Here is a 6,403-nt window from a genome sequence, read left to right as displayed (position 1 = left end):
GCCGACTGTTGCCTCACGTTTTACAATAGAACCGTAAGTAACTTAAATCTGCCGTGTTCTTGGTGAGAATAACACATGCCTTGGTGAAATAGTTTGGCAAGAACATGAATTTGTATCGGTGTGACTGTAGAATGTGAAGGGTTAATAGCGCACACTGTGCGTGTCGAGTTACGGTGCGTTTACGTGATTTAGAAAGCTCGGAATTGTCTAACCTCCAACGATTCTATTACACTGCCACGTGCCAGCATTCATTCAATAACCTTGCTGTCAGGAAGCCTGATAGTGAAACGCATCATCTGTTATTCTAACAGGAAGACAGTTGCCCTGCAATAACTAACACCTTTGTGAAGGATAATGGTTTATGTTCAGGTTTTATTGAGACTGTGACTAAGAATAGTTGATTCAACTTCAACTGTGCTCATAATTTGCTGCGTTAACTTTATGGCTCAAGCGATTAGTCAAATAGATTGATTACTCTTTCAACAGAAAATGAAAGGGGTCTGTCACAAATGTTGCATTCAAAGTCAGTTACTCCTCATGGAAAGTACTAAACAAAACACTTCTATAATGTCTCTGTGGTTCTGCAAGAGGTTTGTCGAGTCTAAAATGACTTTAGTGATATCATTTAAATATCCGGGCTTGGATTTGGTCACCCTGGAGTGTGCCTTTCATTCTGTTTAATTTTAATTTAGGTAATTATTTAATTGATAATAGTAATACAAATATGTCTTATTTCTTTCTTTTTGACAGACAAAATAAGTAATTTATAGATGTCCCTTTGGGCTCTGGGAACTTAAAATAAAAAAATACAAATATATCAGCTGAATTATAAAGGAAATAGTTCTTGTTATTTTGTCCTTTCCCTGCTGGAACATCTTATTTTGGATGTGATGTAGTATGATGTAGATTTGATTAATTTATGAAAAAGTGACACTGCATGTTATATTCATCAGACAGCAACACAATAGTGGCTTGGCATATTAACTGACAACAGGGAAGCACTTTAATCAAAAGTACACTAAAAATATGTCCTGTAAGCAGTATACAGTGTCACATAAAACACTACAGAACAGATGTCCAGCTAAAATTCCAAACTCTTCACATTAATGCCAATCCATGTTGGTGCTCTCCTGTCTCCCCCACCCCGAAGGACCGTGGCATCAGATAGCAGAAGAGAGCGAGAGGCGCTGTGGTTGAATGCATCGTGGCTTTTAGCAGTGAATTCCCCTCCGTTGCCTCTGGGCTGGCCTCCTGCTAACATATGAACCGTGCCACAGCGTGTGGCACTGGGAGACGGTCCGGGGCCTCCTGATTAAATATTACAGCCCTCTAAATGGATGGAGATTAGCCTCTGTGGGAATGTTGAGGCTTAATTTACCCCCCGGCCAGATGTGTATGTGTGAGTGTGTGTGTGTGTGTGTGTAGATATGAAAGGGGAAGCAGGGAGGTTGTTGTACATGTGCCCCAGTGTAAGTGGAGTGCATGTTTCCGGGAGTGGGTCAGTGGAGGATGTACTGCGGTTTCATGGGGTCAATGTATACTGCAGCAGCTCAGAGGTGTGAGCAGGTTAACAGGATCAATCCTGTTCAGCCATGCAAAAACTGCATCGTACTGTATTTATTATGTCTTTCTTTTTTATGTTCACTTTGAGTGTTTAAATGTGAATAGGATAATTGAGTCTATTGTGCTGTGAGTATCAAACTGATAGTAAATACTTGGTCTTTATGTTAAAGACAAGAGGAAAGAAGGCAAAGCAGCTCATTGGATTTATGAAGCATGAATACCTTGCGTTGCAGACTTGGATCATTCAAACTTGCACTTATATCCTGTATTATACTTGCATTTAGTACTCATGTTCCTCAATGTTTGTGTATATTATGCATATCATTTACTGACTGTAAAATGTTTGCACAGATGAATAAATATGTGAATAACGGTCAACAAGTAAATCAAATAATTATAATTAAAAATCAAACAAACTAAAAATATTTGTTATAAGATATAAAGTGAAAAGTGTTTATAGAGTATACAATCAGGCCATACATCGTGACATATTCACTGTCTCCAACAATGTCAATATAGCTTGTATAATCCCAATCACAATGTGAATTTGTACATATTAATAGGTTTTTAAATAATTCGATATTCTTCAGCTGTATTTCCCTTTTACAGGTCAGAGTTGTTCAGGCGACCTGCAGTCTCCCTCAACCGCAGACTCAATGAAACATCCACATCCGTTCTTTCTGACCGTAGGTGTTAGCCATAGTACAATTATTACTGTAGAAATGATTTAATTCACACGCGTATGCAATACATGTCTATCATCTTAATTTTTGGCTGTTTTCCGTGTTCTGTTACGCCATCTCGACATTGACTCTGAATTATTGATTGGTTGGTTTTGTAGTTCACCGCGTTTAAAATGCTTTTAAGGATGTGAGTGCATGTTCTGAGGTCTTTGCATGAAAACCCTAAACTTTATTATTTATGAACACACGTAACGTAACATTTATGGAAAAGTGGTGGGGGTTGTCTATTCAATCACCCGCTCTTTTCTTTCAGCTTCATTAAGCGTGTTCTTATGTTGGCGGATGTCTGATAAACATACGTTTTTCTCGGTCTTCTTCTTCTGCAGAAGGATGCATCAGATGTATCACTGCGAGGCCTTAATTCTCTGTTAATTTTCCTCTCGTTTTGGACAAACGCATCCATCAAACACGCACCACATATGTGTATAGCATCCGCAGACAATGACTGTTCAGCATAAACACACCACATGTGCGCACACACAGAAACACAGCAAAACACCATCTCCCACATGCACGCACACACAAGCACTCTGCGCCACTGGGCAGGGACTAGCCTGAAAGATTGAAAGCAATTAAAACTATCATCTGCAGTGGCTCTGGGCAGGCCTGTGGCTGCGAGGGGGGAGCTGCCACTGTGCATCAGCCTCTCTGTCTCAGCAACGCGCAGCGACAGAGGGAGAGTCGCAGCCCTCTCTCCGAAACGCACCGCCATGGCTCCCCTTGTAACGTACACACATGTATGCTCACACAGGGCTTTGTCATACAACTGCCATAACACCTAATCCTGCTGCTGATCTTTCCTGCTCCTGTGTTTTCAGCCTCTTCTCCCGAGAGCTGAACACACGATGAGGCTCAGAGCTGAAGCATCCCAACACAGCGGCCTGACTCTCGGCGAAGTTCAACAACTCCATGTGCAGTGAGTGAGCGAGCAAGCTGAACTGTCGCGTGGGCAATCGGGCAATATTGTCGGGATTTAGTGCAGGTGCGCTGCGTGTGGCTTCATAATGGCCTGGCCGGAAGCGCGGGTAACAAATCTGTCTCCAGAGGTGAGGTAACACAAACAGTGACGAGAGAAAAAGTTACGATGCAATGATGAGAAAAGATTGAGCAAGATCCCTTCGGTGCCCGGGATAAATGCTGGGTTTTTTTTGTCATGTGCATGTCTTACACAAAAAGTCTGCAGAGCCTTGGGTACGTGTGCTTGCCAACAGAGGAAATAGTTATTGTTCCAGTAAATACTTTTGTGGTTTGGGATGCTTCATTGGAGCACACACACACACCTGCACACAGGGCTCATCAGTCTGATCTCATTAAGTGAAGTGCTGTAACTCCAAGCTGTTTGGGCCAAACTTGGAGCAGTTTACCTGCGTTCAGATCCTTGGGAATGGTGGCTGTCTTGCTCTGTCTGGACTGGCCCTTAACAAGTCTCCTCAGGACAACCACGCCACCATTATCAACTACTGTTACTGTTTCTCTCTCTCTCTCTCTCTCCTTCCTCTCCTCTCCGATCAGCTCTCCACCTGTCACTCTCACTTAGCGTCGACATTAGCACCGGTGGTTTCCTCATCCTGGTTCTCTTCACCCCTCCCCGCCACCATCTCCCCTTGGTGCGTTTGAATACATATCTCCGATATTCAGCCCCTACTTAATTTGACAGGCCCCTGTTTTGTCAGTCTGACAGGCCCATAGCAAGACACTAATAGGCCACAGAGACCACCAGCAAAGGCACCAGCCAGGGAGGCCCCTGCGGTGCCAGCCCCCATCACCCTCCACGTCTCTCGGGGCGATACAGGCAGCAGAGAGGGGGTCATGGGTGGGCTGGTCAGGCAGCAGTGCTGTCACACCAGGCCACAGCAGACTGGACCAGGCCTCGGTGTTGACACCCGTCACTGTAACCCCCCCCTACCACCACCACCACTCAGCATACACACACACACACACACACACACACACACAAACAAAAGAGGGTAAAAAGAGCAGCCAGTGGGGGTATCGAGGGATCTAATGACTGCGCCTGCCACTCTCAGCCATGGCTGCAGTTGTCATAGAGATGGCTGCTGAGGGAGGGAATTAACGCCGCACTGTTTGTTAGATGATGGACCCGTGGTGGAGCAGCTGGGACGGAGGAGTCTTATCTGTGTCTGTGTTTCCCTTTAGGCCGCCTGTCTGACCGATTGTGACCTGCTAAACTCTATCATAGTTAATTGGTGGCCGGTGGTGGTGGTGGAAGGAGGTACCCCAAATTTGGAGACAGTGCCCATTGTTCTTCTTTTGTTTGCTTCCCAGACAGGTGAGGGAGGAGTCCAAAACAGACACTGATTCTAGCAGCACCGATGGCTCTGTCTGTCTGTCTGTTGCTCCATCACTTAAGTCCAGTCTGAATTATCTTAACAACTATTGGATAGATTGGCATCAAAATCTGTACACACATTCATGGTGCCTAGTGAATGAATCCTACCGACTGTGCAGATCCCCTGACTTTTCTTCTATTGCTGCCATGAGGTTGACCTTTTTAGTTTTATTGAAGAACAGAATACGACCGCCTAACTTTTCCTTTTAATGCCACCACAATGATGACATTTTTGGTTTGGAAGGGAAATGTCTTGACAACTATTGGATGTATTGCTGTCAACGTTGGTTTTACTGTATGTTCCTGCAGAGCGGCTAGTGTAGCTGTGGACCTTTTTAGTCTTATTAAATCGGAGCATATGAATGAGGCTTTCTGTTCTTTTCTGGACTCGCATCCCAGTTTTTAGACTCTTTATAATCATTGTACTGCTGTCAGTTGGTAGTTTCTGCAGAGGGAAGTTGTGTTTTCTGAGCACATCACAATATTTAGCCATAAATATAAGATCAATGGAAACCATTCTGCAGAAATGCTGTATGAATTGAATGAAAATGAATTTAAACCATTACCAACACATCCATGACAACTGGGCAAAGTCCATCTGCTGACGAAGACGGACAGATATTAAATTCACTTTGTGGTGAGATTGTTTTTTTCGACTACTGTCAGAACTCATTCAGTTCTCATTAATTGGCATAATTCAATACATATCAGATCAATATGATAAATGACATTTTAAATGTCCATTTTGAAGAGTATTTATTATTTTAGACTTCCTCGGAGTTGCTGTCGATTGCAGTGTCAAAAATATTAAAGAGAACTGTCTTAAATGATCAGTCGGGGAAGATCATTCTGCACTCTTCTTGTATTTGATTTTGACTGCTAACAGGCGCTCTGGTAGAGAGAGAGCAAGAGATCCAGAGGACATCAGGACTGGGATGAGAGCCAGAGACAGGGGGACGGCTGGGGGACTCCCAGGGTCTTTCGTGTAGTGAATTATTAAGGTTTACTAATACTTCATAAATCTCCTCTTTGTCCTGTCCATTACCGGCCTGTCACATCCTCTTGCCACTCTTGCATTGACTCACTTGCTTCATCTAAATGACAGAAGTTAAACTGTGTTCCAGATGAGATGGGGGGGTGGGGGGGGGGGGGGGTGGGTGAGTGAGTGAGTCGAGGGGGCAACAGCACTCTGCAAGTAGGCCCCAGGGCTGGAGGGCTTGGTGAGGGTACACGTCAGTTCAGATTGTGTGTGTGTGTGTGTGTGTGTGTGTGTGTGTGTGTGTGTGTGTGTGTGTGTGTGTGCTGCTGCGGCGGCTCTGGCTTGTATTTCTGTGTTGTCTTGTTGAAGTTTCCAGATTGAAGTACAAATATGCGCTTAAAGACAGTGAGTGAGTGACTGAATCAAAAGAGGAAGTCAGTGTGTAATTTCTCAGATCCACGCATCCTCATTAACTCCCCATGCATCCTACACCACCAGCTCGCTCCCTGTCTCCCCCCCTCCTCCTCCTCCATCTCTCCTCCTCCCAAAACGGCGAACCTTGCCTCAGTGCGTGCCTGGCGGACTCACTCCGTGGTCTCGACAGCCGAGCTGGTCGTTGCCCCGAGCGCTGAGGAGCTGTCGCCTCTTGTTAGTGTCGCTGTGGCGACCCAGAGTCCTGCCTGCTCCTTGATTAGAGAGTGAGGTGGATGGTGTGTGTGTGTGTATGTGTGTGTGTGTGTGTGTGTGTGTGTGTGTGTGTGTGTGTGT

At 44.8% G+C, this 6,403-nt stretch overlaps 1 protein-coding gene across 2 annotated transcripts in view; it reads left to right on the top strand.

Annotated features, from left to right (window-relative positions):
- The window catches only part of LOC116381287 (toll-like receptor 13), a 28,983-nt gene continuing 22,580 nt past the window's right edge, over nucleotides 1-6,403 (top strand). The window contains exons 1-2 of one of the 2 annotated variants that reach the window (XM_031843330.1): nucleotides 1-33; nucleotides 3,125-3,222. The gene's annotated coding sequence lies outside the window, so the exon portion shown is untranslated. Of the gene's footprint in view, nucleotides 34-2,201; nucleotides 2,250-3,124; nucleotides 3,223-6,403 lie in introns of those variants that run through there. The other variant, XM_031843331.1, reaches the window with a different exon arrangement.

This window comes from Anarrhichthys ocellatus, unplaced genomic scaffold (genome assembly GCF_004355925.1).
Source record: "Anarrhichthys ocellatus isolate YVR2014 unplaced genomic scaffold, GSC_Weel_1.0 scaffold4, whole genome shotgun sequence".
Lineage (NCBI taxonomy): Eukaryota > Metazoa > Chordata > Actinopteri > Perciformes > Anarhichadidae > Anarrhichthys > Anarrhichthys ocellatus.
This window is presented reverse-complemented; position numbering and strand designations above follow the sequence as displayed.